Source organism: Haemaphysalis longicornis, unplaced genomic scaffold, assembly GCF_048455015.1.
Source record: "Haemaphysalis longicornis isolate Haplotype H1 unplaced genomic scaffold, Haemaphysalis longicornis Haplotype H1 scaffold_10, whole genome shotgun sequence".
Classification (NCBI taxonomy): domain Eukaryota; kingdom Metazoa; phylum Arthropoda; class Arachnida; order Ixodida; family Ixodidae; genus Haemaphysalis; species Haemaphysalis longicornis.
The window spans coordinates 117676984-117698544 of record NW_027526204.1 but is presented as its reverse complement, the minus strand read 5'-3'; the positions used below and the strand labels follow the sequence as shown (position 1 = coordinate 117698544).

The 21561-nt window shown below is 48.4% G+C and overlaps 1 long non-coding RNA gene across 1 annotated transcript in view; it reads left to right on the top strand.

Moving 5' to 3' along the window:
* The window catches only part of LOC144157926 (uncharacterized), a 37416-nt gene extending 17035 nt beyond the window's left edge, over positions 1-20381 (top strand). The window contains exons 2-3 of the long non-coding RNA XR_013319906.1: positions 8901-8961; positions 20183-20381. This is a non-coding gene — a long non-coding RNA (uncharacterized LOC144157926). The remainder of the gene's footprint in view (positions 1-8900; positions 8962-20182) is intronic.
* Positions 20382-21561: the final 1180 nt, after the last annotated feature.

Sequence of the window (21561 nt, the reverse complement as noted above, 5' to 3'; positions counted from 1 at the left end):
CCACGCCCCCGACGAGCCAGCGCCCCTCTGAAATCGAAGAATCCCTCTCCAACACCAGCCGTGGGCCACCCCTCTTCAACCGTTCCCCGTCACCCTACCGATACCAGTCGCCGAACCGCCGTAGCAATGCTCAGTTTGCACGTGGAAGGTCCCACCCCACGCGGGGGAAACTAAAAGCAGCAATTTCTGGCGGTGAAGTTGCACAACGGCGCAAAAATGAAAACCTCCAACGACGCAACGACTCGCCAAACACCATGATTCCCGACTTGCCATCAGCCCAACGACACGATATAACCCGGACGTGACTCCCGAACACGACAACGACACGGCGCGACGCGTACCCGACATGACCAAGCCTGCCGTTGAGAAAACGACGATAACAACGACGCATAGTGCCAAACCGTCAAGACGCACAATCCGAGATACGACGCCACGAGGCACCTGGAACTCGAGCAAGGCGGCGTCTGACGTCCAGTTGTGCATCGACGGCTTTGATGTAGTTGCCCTCATATACACGGGAACTGACTACTCTGTAACGAGCGGATCATTCGCGTCTACGCTGAAGAAAGTTATGACCAGATGGGACGGTCCAAACATACGCACAGCTGGAGGCCATGTTGTAAAGCCCAGTGGAACGCGCACATCACGCGTCACCATAGCTGGCACCACGTACCCTGCTGCGTTCGTCATTTTGCCCAACTGCTCCCGCGACGTATTTCTTGGAATGCACTTTTTGATGGACAATAGTGAAATAATCGTTCTGCAGACCAAGTCAATAACTTTTTCCCCGGATCACTCCATGACTGCGGAACCGAACCCTGAACATCGTGCTGCTGTAAGGGATTCCCGATTATCATGTCACTCTGCAACGCCACGCAAGCTTGATGATCACGATCTACTGTGAATATGCAGCTCCTGACGTCAACGCAATCGTAGAGCGATCAAAGATCGCTTCTCGACCACGCTGTCTATGTCGCAAGAGGCACTGCGCGCTTCAGGGAACACCAATCCTACGTTTTGGTCACTAATTTCACCGAGAAGTACCAGCATCTAAACGAGGGCGCGGCAATTGCATTCCTCGAATAAACGCAACAAGCAAGTGACGTGATCAGACGCTGAATTTCTACGCGCACCCGAAGATACCTTCAAGCTTCCGCATCCCTTCGACGTGAATCCGTCGCTGCCGCAAGAAGAAAGGAACAAGTTGTCGGCTTTGCTGCGTCTCTACAGCGAGTGCTTTTCACACACCTCTGTCGAAGCGCCGGATAATAACCGAAGATGGAGCCAGACCTACCCGACAGTCACCGTACCATGCCTCTTCACACGAGCGCGAAGCCAACCGGACTCAAGTCGACGAAAGCTCAGCGACGACATTGAAAAGCCATCGAAAAGCCCCTGGGCTGCTCCGGTCGTACTCGTAAAGAAAAGGATGGTACAATAAGGTTCTGCGTCGACTCCCGGCGACTGAACAAAATCACGAAGAAGGACGTTTACTTTTTGCAACGAATCGACGACACCCTCGACCACCTCTGCCATGCGAAGTACTTCTCATCGATTGATCTGAAGAGCGGCTACGGGCAAACTGAGGTGTACGAGAGAGACCGAGAGAAGACCGCATTTATAACTCCGGACGGCCTATACGAGTTCAAGGTGATGTTATTTGGGCTGTGCACGGCGCCAGCAACATTTCAGAGTCATGGACACTGTGCTAGCTGGCCTGAAGTGGCCCACTTGCCTCGTATACCTTGACGACGTTGTGGTATTCGCCCGAACTTTCGACGAACACCTCGCAATGTTGGAGTCTGTACTCGAGGCCATTCGTACGTCAGGGTGAACGGTGAAGCCTGAAAAGTGCCGTTTCGCGTACGAGGAACTCAAGTTCTTGGGCCACGTCGTCAACGCCGCGAGAGTCCTACCTAACCCGGCGAAAACTTCAGCCACTCAAACTTCCCAAGGCCGAAAGACAAGAAGGGCGTGCGAAGATTTCTCAGACTGTGCGCATACTACCGGCGCTTCGTCGCAAACTTCGCACGCATTGCAGACCCACTCACACGCTTGACGAAAGATAGCACCTCTTTCAGCTGGGAAGACGACCAAGAAAAGGCATTCTGCGAGCTGCTAAAACGCCTGCAAAGCCCGCCCGCGCTCGCTCATTTCGACGAAAACGACTAAACGTAAATGCACACGGACGCTTTGGGTGCTGTCCTCGTCCAAAAGTTCACCACGGTAGTAATTGCCCCAAAAACCTCGCTTTTGAGTTGAGCCCAGTCGGTCGAAGAGCCCTCATGGTTTACGAACCAAGTTTATGCTGCATCTTCTAAGTAAGAGAAGACATGCCGGAAGGTTTCTTCATCGTCCCACCTGTTGAAGATTCGGACACGCTCCAGCTTCTGCAACCATTCCTAGGGGTCTCTATCGGGGGCTCCCGGGACTGATGGCGGTTCCCGGAACTGCTGCAGGACGATTGGCGACGTTGCTTCTCGCACCATGGTGTTGGTTGGAGTGTTCATTCTCTTGGGTCGTTCTGGCAGAAGACCGAACTCGGGCAGTAAACATTGCAGTCGGCGGCTGGCTCTAGTGGGGCTGGCTTGGCGACTTTCAGAGGTCGTAGGGAGCATAAAGGGTGCGTACACCGCACCTCTACCAGATGCCACGAAGCCAGAGATGACGCAGTTGTCTTGAAGGAAAACACGCTTCTTGGAGAGAGCTTGTGCTCGCCTAACAACTCAAAAGGTAGACAGGCGGTGAAGCAGCAGTCAACAAAGTGACGTGCGTAAGCGAGCGTCGGCGATAACGAATGACGCGGCTCCCAGGCAGCACAGGACTCTTCAGCCTAAATCAGGCCGGTGTACTTTGACCGGTGATTTTCTGTCCGGCCTTTTTCTGGCAACCATGTTCGGCCCGTGTCCAAATGTGGGCCTTTTGGCCGTATACAGCCGTACTCCCATCGCTGTCCAACGGCCAGTGTCCTTCGGTCAGTCAACCGGAATACGCTCGTGTGGCAGATTCCAGTCGTAGGGCTCCGGCCATCCGAAAGCCACCCGTGTGCGGCCGAAGTACCGCCACCGGAGGACAGCCAAGACTCAGTCATCGAACTCCACCCGGTCTAACGCTGCCGGAAATTCACCCGTGATACGGGCATTGGAGTTCAGCCACAGTGCGTCAACTCTACTGAGGCCGGTGGAAGACCACTGCATGCAGCGCAAACAGATGAATCAGTCGCGCTGTACAGCAACACAAACCCAGCAAATTTGGTCCACTGCACTCACATCAAATTGAGCCCGCGCGCAACCACAAGCCGTCCAGCGTTCAGCGCAGCCTTGCTTAATTATCAGCGTCAGTTCACACCAAAATTAATTTATTAAACAGTGCTCACAAATGGTCGGTGCTTTAATTGCTGTGCCACTTTTACGGCCGGATGCAGAAAATGTTCACCGGATGCAGAAAATGCAGAGCTGGACTAGTTGAATTGTCCCAACGCTATATCTTCTGTGGGTCGGCTTATCTGTAATAAACGGGGAAGGAGGGGTGGGGGGCCAAAGGCGCATACTTTAGTGGGTTGAATTTCACAAAGATAAAAGTGCCGCTTTTAGCCATTTTCTTTTAAGACAATCTTCGTGAACACTTTCATGCACTGACTGAAGCAACTATTTTTACAACAGGTGCTTGACCAGTTTTGTTGTATATAAAACCGGCGCGAATACCTTTACGAAGCGTTTTGATACTCCACAAAACAATAAGGAGCATTCAATATAATTTCCTTCACACAAAAAGTATGTCCAATATTTGCTCCTTTTTTGCAGAAATTTTCTACTCTATTAACTTTTCCGATGATCTTTCACAGGGCTGATCCTATGAGAGATGGAAGAAGTACTTTTATTTTCAATCTATTTTCCATGTTGTTTTCATGAGTTACGTGCACACCACTTTATAGTCCAAAAAAACTTAATTTTCCTCTAAAGTGGTACTATGTTAAAAAAATTCTGGACGCATTGCGAATGACGCCCTAGTTCAGGTGGCTGCGGTGTTATCCCTCTGTGTTCACGCAAGGAAAGGCGTTAGAGTAGAGTTTAAAATTTTGTTTCAAACCAATAACATAGCAACGGTAATATTTATACAGCAAACCTTGCATACTGCAAAGAATGAAACAATAAATATTTCATTGGTCAAGTTTGAAAGCGTAAGGTTTTCAACACCTGGGAGGCGAACTTGCGGATTCGCAAGTTTATTTATTTATTTTTTTATTGATTTGGTACCTGCTTGCCTTTGCCTGCATTACAGCAAGGAGATGCATCAGACTAAGTATTAAATATGAGACCAAATCACAAAATACTTAAACAAAGCGCGGTGAAATTCTTCATTATAAACAGTGGATACAACCATACCTGGAATACAATTACACTCTCGTATTGATCTAAGATAAAATGAATCGCGCAAGGCGTCACCTTTAAAGGAAAGTTAATAATTTGCTTCGAGCTGGCGGTCCCACTTTGGCATATGCAAAATGACACTTGGATATATTTCTCCCCTTCTATCACAGTTTCCGAATGATAGAAATTACAAAAAACTTTTAACCTGGGGTTTCGTCGGTGATCTTTCCCGCCTTACCATTTAAGTTTACTTTTAATTTCCTTCAAGCTACGTTGACAGTGCCAATTACCTAATACGAATCGCACTGCCGTATTCTGTATGTTTTCCAGCGTATGAACCAGCTCTTTGGTGTAGGAACCCCAGAAGCTACATGCGTACTTAAACATTGAGCTCACATGAATGACATACGGTTGTTCTTTTAGGTTTAGGGGGGGTTCGCTGAAATTTTATCTCAGAACGGCAAAAACACGTGCAGCCGTAACTTTTATGTTGCGAACGTGCCTCTTCCTCAAACGACTCGTTAACTAAACTCCTAGTTTATATTCCGCGGCCATTCTTACAGCAGTGTAATTTACGGTATAGGTATTCAATAGGAAGGAAGGTTTTCGTGTAAAGGTGACGTTAGCACACTTTTTAACATTCAACGACTTTTCTGAATCAGCACATCAGGAATCACGTATTCGGAATCACGTTTATTCGCTATAGCATGTAAATTACACAGTCATTCGCGAACATTTCGAACAACGATTTGAGGCCAATGGTAATAACATTTATATACAAAAGAAACAAAGGAGGACCAGCAACTGACCCTTGGGGAATTCCTGAGGTCCCGGGAACATATCCGGACGAACAACCATCGAGAGCGACCGACTGCTGTCTTAGAGAGATGTACTCTGCTATACATGCAATAACCGATTCATTCATGTCAAAGCCCGCAATGTACTAACTAGAAGGTGATATGGAACACGGTCAAATGGTTTTTTGCAGTACAAGAAAATACAGTCCACTACTTTAGACTTATCTATTGCTAGAGCCAAATCGTGCGTGAACTCAACAAGCTGCGTTGGGCAAGAAAAACCGAACTAAATCCGTGTTTGCTAGTATGCGGGCGAATATGTTTAACCAACTGAGTCATTTCAGAAGTGTAGCGCAGCTCACCTTCGAACACCGCAACTAATTTAACATCTAGGCTTCGTCATTCACAAGGCTCTGTTGTTATGGCAAATTTAAAATAACACGTGTTTAAAATCCCATGAAGCAGGGCACGAAGTTAACCCTACCAACGCACAAGCTTAGCCTCTTATACGCTTAACACCAACAAAATAGTGCAACATTGTTTTTCGCAGTATTATTGTAAGACGAAGAGCCGCAAACTTGCCCTTTTGCGCGCCCTTGCCTTTCTTTGGTGGGGAGTCCTTGACATGGCGCCGGTTGAGTTCCTGCGTGCGGCCGCTTGCTCGACGCCCTTTAAGGCCACTTAATTTGGTGTACAACCGCCACCTCGGGACGAATATCTCTGCCGGGTCGATGACTCCAATGGTCTCCATTTCTTAAGGGGACGAATAGCCTCAAGCTGATGCGTCGACGAAGCCGGCGGGCGAGGCGTGGTAGCGGCTATGACTGTCGAGGCTTAGCGCACCCGTCGGTGTGGCACATTCATCTTGCGGCAATAAATGGTATTCCGATGGCCTAAAAGGTTCCCTGGTAATGACGAGTGAGAGCTTGCACTTTGCAAGTTCACCTAGAACACTCATTACTGTTTGACAAACGAAGTTCGTTCATTTAAAACGTAGAAACATCGGGCGTATGAAAAACGCGTCTGCGTCATTCTGCTCCCTAACGGCTCTTTCTTCACCCGGGAAAAACTGGTCCTACACAGGCGGGTCTCCTTCCAAACACGTCTGTGCATGAATTCTCGGCGCCCAGACCCGTGCCGTTGTTCGGCTGCGCGCCGCTTACCGAAAGAAGACGCATAACCTGGGATCTTACGTAGGCTGGTCTCCGCTTGAAAGCCGGTTGCCAAAACTTCTGCGGCCGTTCGCTAGCCGTAATTCGGCCGAGGTCCGCGAACCGAATGAAAAATGTACATTTTGGGGCCGTGATTCGGCCGGTCCCCTGTATAACACCGGTTGCCCTTAGAAAATGAATATCCTTCCGCCGGACGCGCGGTTCACCCCTAAAAGAGCGAATGCGGGGGCAGCCGCGCTCCGGCCGGTCTCCTTTCGAACACCAACTGCCACAAGAATACGGATATTCTGTGGGCGGTCGCTTGCCGTGCTACGGCTGAACACCGCTTCCTGAAGGAAAAACGGATGCCCTAAAGCCGTACTTCGGCAGTTCTCTCCCTGAACATGGGCAGCCGAAAGTGAACTAAATATCTGGCAGCCGGGTAGCTTCCGTTGTGCGTCTGAACACGGGCGGCCACAGAAATTCCGAAGCGCTGGTTGCCGAATGTTGGCCGCGCATCGTATGGTCAGTGGCTGCCAGAAGCTAGATGCTGGCCGGACATGCCAGAAAGCGGGCATAGACGGGCCGGTCTTGGGGCACATTTTCTGTGCCGCCTGGGTGGGCGTCTGCACTGCAGCCTTTTATCTTTCGGCGCGAGTGTTTCTCAAACCGCCGATTTACATCTAGAACATTGCAGATCAAAGAAAATTATTCTAGGCAAGTGACGTAAGGGCTCATCTCTCTCCTTATCCCAATGCGATAACCCTTGTGGCATAAAAATAAAGAATGGAACATGCGATTGACTTGGCCGACGGATAACACAGATAACACTGCCTGCCGCAGCTGGTCGGTAAAAACAAAACATAAACAAGCAAACCGAAAACATGGTTCGTGGCAATATTAAAAGGACGAAACAACCATTTTTTCAGGTATATGTTCTTTAGCTCATATGAGAGCCAACGTTTTATATAGCCCGGTAATCACAAGTAATTTGAATGAATTGGCAGAAATATTCTTTATTTGGCACCATACTTTCTGAAATCGGAAGGGGGGCGGCTCTCCTGTCAGAGAGTGCGTTGCAATGGCGATACCCAATTGTGGCATAAACGCACAATGTTCAGCGTGCATACGAGAAAGAGAGAGAGACAAAAATATTCACCGCAGGCTCCATCCTGGCAGCGACTATTATAGCACTGTCTGCGAGGGCAAGTCAGAGCTACCCATTGCGTTTTCACACTTAGAATCGGGGGAAATAATAGTAAAATGGCCATTAGGACAGCCTCACATAGAGCGGGGTTCCGTAGAGCGCATTCCGCACTTCGCACTTCGCACTTCGCACAATTGTGGTGCGTTGGGGGAGCAACGCCAGCGCTGGGACTGATCATGGGGATATACGGTACGCGGCAATAAACAACCCCGGAGAGGGTGCTAGAAAAGCCTGCTGGGGGCCGCAGACCAGAGAGAATGACGCGTGTCATGGAACGAAAAACGCCGCCAACATACTCAACAACAATGGCGCTGGAGCGGAAGACTTGGAAGGATTGTTGGCGAAATTCGATAGCCTTTTTGATTCCATATTTTGGATATAGTTACAGAGTCTGTCACACGTTGTCGCGTTCGCGTCGTGCCCGTGGGTGCTTTCTCCAGGGACACACAACGGAATATACACTACGTCGAAGATATCAGCCGACCTGTCCTTTTTTATTAGAAGCCATTCAAGTTCTTGCGATTAAATGTTCACCATCTTCAACATCTTCTCTTCTAATGCTGCCAGTGCATGCGCTTTGCCAAATAATGGCAGCTTCTCTAACCACACCTCCTTCGCTGCCTTGGATATTTCCGGGTATCTGTGCGTCTGTCTGTCTGTCTGTCTGTCTGTCTGTCTGTCTGTCTGTCTGTCTGTCTGTCTGTCTGTCTGTCTGTCTGTCTGTCTGTCTGTCTGTCTGTCTGTCGGTCTGTCTGTGCAACTCTTCGTTCAGAGCTTCATGCACAATTTCCATTGAGATGCCTGCAAGTCTTGACAGTCTCGTGAATGGTCATTACAACACCAGAGTTTTCCATGATGCCCTCAGTGTATATCTCCGCGTGGTCAGGGCGTGCTTTATTGTGAGTTCATTCCGACTCAGTATTCAATTTCTCACTGCAAAAAAAACCTCTTTGAGCAGTGGTTTCAGTACAGCAGAAGTTCAGCTTAATCAGATTTGGCCTGGGAAAGCCGACACTCCCCCAAGAGTGTTTATCACGTGGCTCAGTTGCTTTCATTCCCTTTTCTTGGCAAGCATTGGCACGCTCACCTCAAACGTTCCTAGGACGTGAATCAACACATAAATTTACATTATGACGGGGCTAAGCATAGTTAAGATTAGTATTGTAGCATTGAAGTTTTCACAATAGCGGCGTCCAAACACGCGATTCGCTAAATTGAACAAACGCCTTCGAGCACCCCTTGTGATGCTGTCAAGAAAAGGCAGCGTCTTTAATCTGCGTGCCGTGAAAGAGTCTAAACCAATGCGTTTAATTGTGGAATACAACTTGTTGCTTCCAACCCTCTGGGCAAGCGTTAACTTCTGCATTTTTTTCAGGGGAATTCCTGATGTGTTTATTGGTCCCGACTATGCACCTCATTACACATGCCTGGCTCAAGTAAGTCTTTATTTTAAAATTTACATGTTTATGTTTTACACTCACAAATCCTAAAGTACAATATGTGAAATTAAAATTGCGAGATGTGTTTGCCTCTCCTGTCACTCTTTGCTTTTCAGCAGAACTTTTGCATACCAAGTTTTAAACATTCCAGGAATAAAACAAGTCAGCGATGCAATATTGCCGCGAACCATGCATTGGCTTGCTTATTTGTGTTTTGCTTTTGTCGCCCGGCTGCGCCGGTCTGTGTAATCGGTGTTCTCTGTGTGCCAAGGGAAGCTTGTGTTCCGTTCTTTCTGTGCCGCTTGTGTTATCTCTTCTGATAGGGACAGCGTTTCGAACTAACGTGAACAGCCTGGAATAATCTTCGTTGATCTACACTGTTCTGAATACAATTCGACGATTCGAGAAACCCTCACGCCGAGTGATAAATTCCCGCAAAGCAGATGCCCCGGCATTTGAATCGTCGACGCTCGCCTTCGCATGTCATTTTATTGACTGCTACTTCGCCGCCTTTATTCTTTGAGTTGTTAGGGGAGCACAAGTTCGCTGCAATATACTTGTTTTCCTCGAAGACAACTGCGTCATCTTTGGCTACGTGACATCTGGTAGAGGTGCCGACAAGCAAGTTCCACCAGCGCCAGCCGCCGACAGCAAGGTCTTCAGCCGGAGTTGGGACTGCTTCCAGATGAAGTGAAGAAAGAAGACGTCGTGACCATCAGCATGATCAACGCAGGCACCATCACAAGTACTACCAATCTTGCCCTCATTCTTCAACAGCCCCGAGATCCACCATCGTTCCGCGGATCCCCCGGAAAAGACCCTGAGGACTGGTTGGAGAATGTGGAGCGCGTGCGCATCTTTAACAGGTGGGATGACAAAGAAAACTTTCCGCCATGTTTTCTTCTATTTAGAAGATACTACCCGAACATGGTTTGAAAACCATGAAACCTCCCTAACCGACTGGACTCTCTGTAGGGGGATTTCCTTAAAACATTCGTCACCATCGTGCGAAAATAAGTAGCCGCACTTTTGCTGGAAACGCTGCACTCAACCCCCCAACGAAGGGGTCGTGATCTTTTTTATATTTGTTGCCAACAAATACTGCTGCCCACTAGCTTTCCCGAATTCCATAAGTTTTTTACGTGAATTGCGCGTCTCTTAACAGAAGTCTTCAGCTACTGTTACTCCAAACTTTTTTTTAATTTCTTTCAAATAGCAAGGATGGAAACTTTCAATTTAGAGGATTGGAACTTGACAATTATTGGCCGACACTTATTCTGAACAAGACTATCTAACCTATGCGCTCTCGCGATTCTATTTTCAGGTACCCCGAGTTCGATAGTTGATGACAGGAATGTAGAAATACTTTGCTCTGTCTGAGCCCATGTTTCTTTTCTTCAATCTGTCACCCCGTATAATCGTAAATTTTTCCTTCTTGATCAGTCTTCAAAGTCATTCAGGTGAGAACTCGATTCAGCATTCTCACGGTGAAGTGCGTCAGCAACGGCTTGCTGCATTTAGGGCCTGGCGATACGCCTAATGAGGCGATCTTGGTTTGAACGGCCACAGGCCTAGCTTTGGTGTCTCGACTGTTCTTTCTAGCGTTTCTTGACTTGATTTGACATCGTCCAGTATACTCTTCAGCTCATCATGATGGGCGTCAACGTGCTGCATGATTGCTTTCACACTAGCCAACAGGTCAACAGGTAGGTCGCTACTATCGCTATTGGGCCCAGGATTTAGTTCAACATCCCCACACAGTAGTAACAACTTCACAACGTTAACGCAGTTCAAAATTAACCATGAAAGAACACTGGGGCTTGGCAAGAGCAGCAGAAAGGGATCGTTTGACTTTTTGCAATGACAAGAGGTAATGTCGCAAACCTGTACAAGAAAAGAAAACGGCTTTACAAGAGACCCCATTCCTGCTGCTCTTCTGTGCCCACTGAAGGTTTCGGCGCCATTCCAGCCTCTTAAGTAGTGTCCATGCACGGAGACGCTGTAGTCGAGGGGTGGCTCGCGTGAACTGGTTCAACACGAGGCATTGATGGTGCAGATGGAATAGCGCACAGCCGTACAACCGATGAGCCCATTGCCACAGAATGTTCCAATGCGATAAGCACTGTTGAAGCGGATGGAAGCACACCGACCGGGAGGCCTGCCAAGGTTTCACGCAGCTGGTGCGGCGTTGTCTCGGTAAAAGCCAGATCGTTTGCTGTCGAAGCTCCGAGATCTTTGACGGCGCATGCTCCAAGCAGCACCTATACAACAAGAGAAAACAGCTTTTGAAGAGACCGCAATGCTGCTGCTCTTCCGCGCCCAATAAAGAAGAAAAATTTAAAACAGTGTTATCTGCATAAGCGCTCTCACCGCTATACACACTGAATACAGAAATGCAGCACAGACTATAGTAGGAGACATAACATACAATTTAGGGACAGACAAATCTGTACGATACCAAACTAAATTCTGCTGGGTTCCTCGCCATGTCGGTATCAATTGAAATGCGCAGGTGCTGCACGTGCCCCAGAGGGCAGCGACGGAATCATAAAGTAATTGATTGATTGTGGGGTTTAACGCGCTGACGCAACGCAGGCGATGAGGCGCGCCGTAGTGGAGGGCTCCGAATTAATTTTGACCACCTGGGGATCTTTATCGTGCGCCGAAATCTCGTACACACGGGCGTTTTTGCTTTTCTCCTCCATCAGAAAAGCGGCCGCCGCGGCCGGGAATCGAACCCGCGACCTCGTGCTCAGCAGCGCAACGCCTTAGCCAGAATCACAAAGCAAGTACACTTTCATGAAAGTGATTGTGTGAAATTTATACTGAATGCAGTCATAGTCAAAGTCAAATGCAGTCTTCGTGTGATAATGGAACTAACAACAAACTTGAAAGTGAACATTTCGACAGACTTCTGTCTGGTTGGGAAGTTACTGAACTGAGATTTAATTAGGCTCCAACCAATACAATGCAAAAAGGCAAAAAACCCGACGTTTCGAAGCCGGCTCGGCTTCTTCTTCAGGGGTGACAGTGGCCACGCTGCAGCTGCGTTTTATAGTCACATTTGCTGGTCTCACACAAAGCTCTAGCTGCGGCACGTAATCCGTGTGTGTACACCGAGGGGAGAGTGCCAAGCGAGCGATTAACATTCCCAGGTGTGCGTTGAATATGCCACGATTCGAGGAAAAGCCGCTTCCTCCAGTTCGTTTCCCTTTCGAGGATGGCCTTTCCGGAGAAGTCAATTTTGTGGTCGGCCACTTCGCAGTGTTCGGCGACTGCGCTGCGGACTCTATTTTGTTTCCGGACGTCGTTCTTGTGTTGTCTAATCCTCTCCGGCAGGTGTTTGGTCTCACCAATGTACGAGGCGTTGCACCCCGAGCACGGGATCCGGTAGACGACCCCGGGTCCCTTCTCTATTGTCAGCCGGTCTTTGGGGCGGGGGATTAAGCGGTCTATAGTTGTCGAAGGCTTGTGGGCTATTTGTACTCCTACCCCTTTGAAAATGCGGGCCAAGGCCTCGCTTGTTCCTGGGATATACGGCACCGGCACGCGTTTCAGGGGTTCGGCGGTTGAAGTTCTTGGAGAGTTTGTCACCCTCTTCTGCTCTTTGCGGCAGGTCACGGAGTGAATGAACTTTTTCGGGTAGCCGTTTTTCTTGAGGTCCGCAAATACAAGGCTTACTTCTTTCTTACGTTCTGATTCGGACGAGCAAACTGCATCAGCTCTGTTAATTAAAGACGACACAACTGAGGCTTTGTGGTTAGCGGGGTGGGCCGAATTAAAATGAAGGTAGCGGCCGGTGTGCGTAGGCTTCCTGTGAACGGAGAACACCAGGCCCCTGCCTCCTCTTGTCACTTGGGCGTCAAGAAAGGGAATGGAGCCGTCTCGTTCAGATTCAACCGTGAACTGGATGGCGGGATGAACTGAATTTAGGCGTTTTTTCAGGCTGTCAACTGCGGAGGTCTTCACTATGCAGAAGCAGTCGTCTACATACCGAAGAAAAAGTTTTGGTTTCGGCCGGAAGGAGCTCAAAGCCTTCCCTTCCACGTGTTCCATCGTCAAGTTCGCCATTGTTACAGAGATGGCGGCCCCCATTGCGGTTCCAGTTTGTTGTTTGAAAATTTGCCCATTATGCGAAAAATATGTGCTGGCCAAGCAGAACTCGAGTAGGCGGCATATCTCGTCGGCAGTGAGCGGCGTCCTTTCTTTTAGGGTTGCGTCATTGTCGAGGGCAGTTCGGGTCGCGGATACAGCCAGCGGTACAGGAACGAGGCCAGCAAATGTGACTATAAGACGCAGCTGCAGCGTGGCCACTGTCACCCCTGAAGAAGAAGCCGAGCCGGCTTCGAAACGTCGGGTTTTTTGCCTTTTTGCATTGTATTGGTTGGAGCCTAATTAAATCCAAGTTCAGTAACTTCCCAACCAGACAGAAGTCTGTCGAAATGTTCACTTTCAAGTCTATCAGCCAAGGCTTTGGCCATGACACCATGCAGCTCGTCAAGCGCTACATACGCATCAAGGAAGGAATCTCCGTCTTCAAAACTCAGCTTGACTTCAACCGCACCTGTAAAGAAAGGAAAGTCGTCCCTGAGAGCCTGCGCATGAAACGGCCCGTGTCGACCCCCGAGGGCCTGAATATCATCACTAAAGCCGAACATCGACTGGTCAATGCCCGCCTCCACGAATGCAACGCCGCCATCAGGAAGAAAGAACTGGTCCTGTTCTTTGCCAAGCGCCAACTGGAGCACCGCATCCCCGGACTGATGGCCTCCGTCGACGAGTTTGCTGACAGCGCGGCGGCATCGACTGCGGACAAGCACCGGATCACGCAAGATAAGAAACTTTCTTGTTTGTCGATAAGGCCCTCGCCCCAAATTGCCCAAGATCAAGGTTTTGTGACCAACCTGTCATCCCGCACTCTCACTCAAGAGCAAACTTCTGTTCTGGCCAAAGGACACAGCTACAATGTGGCTACGAGCCCCCCCCCCCCCCTTGCAAAGGTCGTTGCCGCGGTAGAGGAAGCCGTTCAACAAGTACAGCCGCACGCCCGAGATGAAATAAGACTTAAATCGATTGGCCTCCCATCGAAATGGCCGCTTAAAATGGGAAAAATATTGACCGCAGAGGAAAACCGAGCACTCCAGGAACTTTGAAAAGACGAAAGCATTGTCATCCTACCTGCCGACAAGGGCAACTCGACGGTGGTGTTAGACCGTCAGGACTACGACCGGAAGGTTTCGGCTCTCTTGGACGGAGACGCGTATACGAAGTTAAAGAGGGATCCTACAAACCAAACGCAGACGCAGCTGAACAAGTTACTCGCGGCGATTTTCAAGAACCACCCGGACCAAAAATTCCATACCTTCGCTTGATCTGTCGAAACGGCTCCGCACCTAGTTTCTACGGATTACCGAAGATCCACAAACCTGGCGCGCCCCTTCGCCCGATCGTAGACTTCACATCATCCCCGTGCCGAGCCCTTTCAAATTTCCTGCACCGCATCCGCGCCCCCCTCGCCGGGAAGACCGCGACTCATGTACGCAACTCCAGACACTTCGTGCAACTTGCGTCACATGTGTGCATTGACGAAGACGAGAGCCTGGTCTCGTTCGACGTCGTGTCATTGTTCACTAGTGTTCCTGTACCGCTGGCTGTATCCGCGGCCCGAACTGCCCTCGACAATGGCGCAACCCTAAAAAAAAGGACGCCGCTCACTGCCGACGAGATATGCCGCCTACTCGAGTTCTGCTTGGCCAGCACATATTTTTCGCATAATGGGCAAATTTTCAAACAACAAACTGGAACCGCAATGGGGGCCGCCATCTCTGTAAGAATGGCGAACTTGACGATGGAACACGTGGAAGGGAAGGCTTTGAGCTCCTTCCGGCCGGAACCAAAACTTTTTCTTCGGTATGTAGACGACTGCTTCTGCATAGTGAAGACCTCCGCAGTTGACAGCCTGAAAAAACGCCTAAATTCAGTTCATCCCGCCATCCAGTTCACGGTTGAATCTGAACGAGACGGCTCCATTCCCTTTCTTGACGCCCAAGTGACAAGAGGAGGCAGGGGCCTGGTGTTCTCCGTTCACAGGAAGCCTACGCACACCGGCCGCTACCTTCATTATAATTCGGCCCACCCCGCTAACCACAAAGCCTCAGTTGTGTCGTCTTTAACTAACAGAGCTGATGCAATTTGCTCGTCCGAATAAGAACGTAAGAAAGAAGTAAGCCTTGTATTTGCGGACCTCAAGAAAAACGGCTACCCGAAAAAGTTCATTCACTCCGTGACCCGCCGCAAAGAGCAGAAGAGGGTGACAAACTATCCAAGAACTTCAACCGCCGGACCCCTGAAACGCGTGCCGGTGCCGTATATCCCAGGAACAAGCGAGGCCTTGGCCCGCATTTTCAAAGGGGTAGGAGTACAAATAGCCCACAAGCCTTCGACAACTGTAGGCCGCTTAATCCCCCGCCCCAAAGACCGGCTGACAATAGAGAAGGCACCCGGGGCCGTCCACCGCATCCCGTGCGCGGGGTGCAACGCCTCGTACATCGGTGAGGCCAAAAACCTGCCGGAGAGGATTAGACAACAGAAGAACGACGTCCGGAAACAAAATAGAGTCCGCAGCGCAGTCGCCGAACACTGCGAAGTGGCCGACCACAAAATTGACTTCTCCGGAACGGCCATCCTCGAAAGGGAAACGAACTGGAGGAAGCGGCTTTTCCTCGAATCGTGGCATATTCAACGCACACCTGGGAATGTTAATCGCTCGCTTGGCACTCTCCCCTCGGTGTACACACACGGATTACGTGCCGCAGCGAGGGGCTTTGTGCGAGGCCAGCAAATGTGACTATAAGACGCAGCTGCAGCGTGGCCACTGTCACCCCTGAAGAAGAAGCCGAGCCGGCTTCGAAACGTCGGGTTTTTTGCCTTTTTGCATTGTATTGGTTGAGGCCTAATTAAATCTCAGTTAACAACAAACTTCACATGGTTAAACCCGTTGTAGCAGAATGGGAATCGAGCAGACACGTAGACTGCCTTACAGAAGTCATTTTATGCTGCATCCGCTTAGGAAATACACAGCTGATCTATGGTTTTCTTCTGATAAAAGATAAATCGAGATGCGAATAATGTGATCAAGGCCTAACAGTAAACGAGATCTTGTTCTCGTGTGCCGAGTTTTAAGATCGAAAATAAAATTTCAGACTGTTCTACAACAAAAGCCTTCAATTTCATCCCAGCCGACTCCCAAAAGAAGAGGCTCTTGTTAAATTTTCTTCCATCTTCAGTTTTTAAAGCAGCAACACTCCTAAACTAGCTGCAATGAGTTAGATCAATGAGTCTTTATTCACAAAAGTGAGCACAAATACTTCTGTGTGGTACACGGTAGCCTTAGTTGCAAATGTGCCATAAAACACGACACAACCCGTTCACTGCCTTAAAGAGTGCCCGAGCGAATGCCGCACTCCTGGTACATTCACAGTCGGACGCCCCACTGTCGCTGATGACCGATGCATTTGGTACCACAGCTAGCGCAAGGCATAGCAATGGCACACTAACCGATGGTAGCCCGTCGTTTTTCTTGAAGTGTCTCACTGCTACACAAACATAATACAGTGCGTTTGACCGAGGGCTGACCGCCATCTACCCCGCTGTGCGCCACTTCCACTACTTCGTCGAAGAAAGAGCGTTCGCAATCTTCACAAATCATAAGCACTTAACTTACCTTACGCGCTTGAGCGTATGCATTCTCTTTGTACGCCTGGAGAATTACGACAACTTGCGTTTGTATCCGAGTTTATTCCAAACATTCAGTACATCAACCGGGCCGCTAACATCTCCGCGGGCACTCCTGGTCACATCAACAGAGTCATCTCAGCGCCATCCAATCAGCCACTTATAGGCGCTTGAGGCATTAAGCCGAAGACTTGGAGGTAGTACACTTTCGGGCGCCTCCGACATCTGTTACTTTCGAGGACATGTCTTCATGGAGCGACTGTCGTGTGGGACCTGCCCACTTCAGCACCTCGTCCGTTTGTCCATGCGGGCAAGCTATATCCAATTTTCTACACGCTGGAGAATGTGGCCCACTCCGGCATTAGGGCCATAAAGCGCCTTGTCTTCACATACTTCGTTTGGTCGCGCACGAACACATACATTGGTAGCTCGGTACGTGTATGCTGCCTTCATTAACAAGCCAAAGTTACCATCTATGCAGTTACCCTAGCACAACGCTTCCTCGATTCCGGCGAACGGTTTGCGGTGGTTCACATCGACATTGTTAGACCACTGCCCGCCTGTCAAGGTTGCGTTACTTGGGAACAGGCGTCGACAGGTGCACCCAATGTCTTGAATCATGGCCATCATGGTAGAAGCGGTGTTTTTCTCTACTTGAGTTTCGAGATTCTGTTTTCGCAATACCATCATCACCTATCGTTCGAATACTCCATATTTAAAGAGCGGCTTCTCCTTCTCGGCAAGACTCGCCTCCCCTCTGTCCCGCTTATCACCCCTAGGCCAATAAAATGGTACGAGGTTTTTATCGCCACCACAAAGCAGCGCTTAGTTCTCACGAGACGCCCAAATGGGTGCAACACATTCATCTGACTGCTGGCTATTCGGTGCGCCCTAAAATCCGATTTCTACTGTTTGAGTGAAGAGCTTATTTATGGTTCGAAGCTGTGGATTCCTCGTCTTTTCTCCCATCCACCAGTGCAGTCGTAGCTTGGAAGTGGATATGTGGGGAGACTACGTGTGCTCTTTCGAGAATTTCAGCCTTAACCAAAATGACCTTCGTCACCGAGATACGGTGACATCACGTCGGACTTCCGAATGTTACCAATGTTTACGTGCGCAACAACGCTGTGCACAGGCCCCTACAACGCCACTATGATGGAATATTACCTGCACTAGAGTGGTCCTCATCAACGTACCTCGTGCACACCAACGACCACACTAACACCATCCCAATTGAGGCTGAAGCCTGCTTACAGGGCTAACCCAGCTCTCGAACTTCCATCCGAACCACAAGCTCCAAGCGCACCTCGGTATTCCGGTGTTCCCTCTGTAGCCCGACACGTTATTCGGTGAGCTCCATGCGACAGAACTATCCCGCATCACTGACTACACTGGACCGTCGATCGCATGGCACGTAAGGCCGAACCTGTACCTATTTATTTGGCTGCATTTTCCTTTTTTCTCCTTCCTCCAACGCGTTCTGCGCCAGGGGGGAGCCCGAAACATCATTATCATCATCATCATCACTACCGCAACGCCTATCATAGACAGCGCGTGCCCTCCACCGCTCATTAGACAGCGCGCTGGCATCGCGATAGGCCAGGCCCCACAAAGAGAATAAATTAGGCTTACGTTGCGGCAACACGTCTGGTGCCGTCTCTCTTGGCTGGTTCGCGCTCTACAAGGACGTCATTGTTTATTACACACATCAATGACATCTTTACGGTAGTACATGGTGTTTGCATGCTACTATATATATCAGTACAATAGCGCACTTTTCTCCGCAACAGACAATTTATTGCAAACAAAAAACGTCCTTAAAATGGCATACTTAAGGCCGTTTTTCTCTGCAATAAATTCATTGTGAACAAGGCTCCCGTGCGGGATCCGAAACGTCTTTTAAGTTTTTCTTTTTCATTACTTGGTCGGTGCCCACTTTTTCTCTCATGTACCCTCCCGACCAGACGGGCGTTCGTCAAACCCTTGACTTCATATCGGTGACATGTTCGGCAACTGCAGCACAGTACTGAAAAATATATGTGACTGGTCAAATCATAACAGAAATAGAATAATCGTACAGGTACTAAAGCAAGCATATCTTCAACGAGAAATATGTAAAACATATATTCTGTTTTTCTTGATAAAGCACCAATATAAATGTTTAGTGACCGTAAGGTACTATGCAAAACGTTTCTCATTTGACTTGGAATACAGAAATCAACCACCACACCAAAAAAGTTTTGCGGTTACAGGAGGGGAATCGCCCTGAATAGGTATTCTTCCGCCTGAAGCTAAGCTAGACATTTTTCACCCTTTTTTCTTATTATACTCGACGACGATGCACACTAACACACCTAAGCCTCCGTTTTTTCAAAAGAATATGATGCAGTGTATTGGAAATATTGAACGTACGCAGACTGCACCGCATCTCTTTGCAAAATATAATATCATCAATGTTTACCCTCTTGATGAATTAACTTTGTTTCACAAAACGCTTTTTTCGTCAACATCCTCTAGGTACTTCTGAGCATCACTAGATTGACGATCATTTAACAAGAGTGTACTGAACACACAAAATTCGGTTTTATGGCATATACCTGATTTTCGAACCAATTATGAGTGAAGTCGTTGTCTCACAATCTCGTGTGACTAACTCAATAAATATAGGACAAGAATATCAAAAACAAAACCACCGAGGTACTTCACTCCTACGGAATAGAATTGTGATTGCGTAATTTCAGTCTTCTGCTGTTGATGTTTTTGTCACGATGTACTTTAAATTGTTGCATAATACAATCGATTTCTCTTATCTATATATTCTTACTCACATGTTAGCATTTTTATTTTTGGAAATGCGAGAAAGCACTCGGTAATGTTACTTATACTGTACGTGCACATTTATTATATTTATCAATTCTTATATTATATTATACTATATTATATTATATTATACTATATTATGTTATATTATATTATATTACCATTTTCGAAACTTCTGTAGCTTATGTTTCATTGTCCGTAGTACTTTGCGCAAGTTCGTAGACTGTGCTTTCTGTTTACTTTTTGCGAATAAGTGACTGAAATTTGTTTTAGTTCATATAGTCGCGGCTTTTGTCTTTTATGTGGTCTTTGGGGCTTTGCCAGCTTTTACGCGGGAAACCACACCAATGTCTCTAGAATAAATCTGTTAATGACAATGATCTGCGCGTCTGTCGAGTATGAGGTTGAAGCTCCTTAGTGTAACACTGCCTTGTGGGCAAGAGTGTCATCACAATCCCTTGAAGAAGATCCTATTTCAAACCAAGTAAGCAAACTTACTTGTCCCGAGGAATTTTGCTATTCGCGCCAACTGCCTGCATTTTTGTGCAAGGCACGGTGGGTTTTCGACCTTCCATGCAGTCGTTTTGCTCTCAAGCAGACAAGTAATAGATAAATAAATTTCTTGTAGTATTTGATAATGTGTACAGCTTTTCGCCTTTTTCAGTGTCATCCTGGCGAACCCAATAGCACCGGTTGTAAACCACATTGCATATGTGTCGCTTTCAAGCGCGGAGAGGAATATCCGAATTACGGCGGTGGCCTTTGCGTGAAAGGCGGCCTGAGACTCCCGCCGATACTGGTCCATCAAGGACAGTGAGGTGAAACTGCGGCTGTGGTATATATCTTACCCCGTTGAATCATTATTTCTGTGCCTACAGAAGAAATAAAAAAGCACAAAATACTTTCAGCCTTTTGAAAATTTGTTTACCTTTCATGCTCCCAGAAACAACTAGTAACAACTGAAATTGTCAATCGAACAGTATAAAACAATGTTTAGAACAGCAAAATTTAATATTATCGTCTGCCGAGAGCAGAAATGCTGTTGGGTGGCAAAATAAAATTGAGAGACGACTTTCTTGAGAAACATTCGTCGTTGAAGTTCGTTGAATGGTTCAAGCGCCGGTGTCGTCCTTCTTTCTTATTAGATTCGACGCATCTCTTGCTCTGAGGCATGTCCCTCCTGCGTCGATGTCGGCGGCTTCCGCACGCCAAATGCGCATGCGCGACTCTCCTCCGCTCTTCTCTCCGACAGCTGTGCGCAACACTCTCATTCCGTCTCATTATCATAAACAACAGCTGCGTGCGCGCGCTTCTCTCGCTTCGCTCCGCTCCCGTCGCGCAAGTGTGCGCATGCGCGACTCTCCTCCGCTGTCTCCTTCAGGCGCTGTGAATATAAAGTGGGTAGCGCGCTGCGGCGGTTCAGTCAGCGCTCGCTCTCGTTCGACTTCGCGTCAATTTGCTTGACGACTGCGTGCAACACATGGCAGACAACTACGGCTTGAACTTTGTGTCTACCACCATGCCGACTACCATCCGTGGCACCTGTATCGACTTGGCTTTCGCCAATGTCAACAAGATCCGACCATTGCTACGGCACCCTTTGACGGTTCACTTTACTGCCCATCATTCGTAAATGTAATAAAGAGCTTGGTGGTGGCCAGTGCCGGTAAAACACGTGTACACTTTCATTTTGCTTATGCATGTGCATGAAAAGTAAAATTACGCCCTTCTTCCCGCGTGTGAGAGCACTCGCATGTGATGGGAATGCATCGTGCGTGTTCACAACACGTTTCACGCGATTTAGAGAGTCAACCCAACGGAAACACCAATTGAACCCCCCGATGCGTCGCATCACACCAGGGTTCCGTCGTGGGAAGATGGGCGTAATTTTGGTGTCCATATATCGCGCTTAAGCTTCAGCCTTGTTGGGTGATGACGTTCATGTTAAATTACTTTGTTACGCATTGCGTATGCCTAATACGCAATGCCTAATGACCGCAAGTGTACCGGAATCTTGGAAGAACACGAACATCATCCCAATTC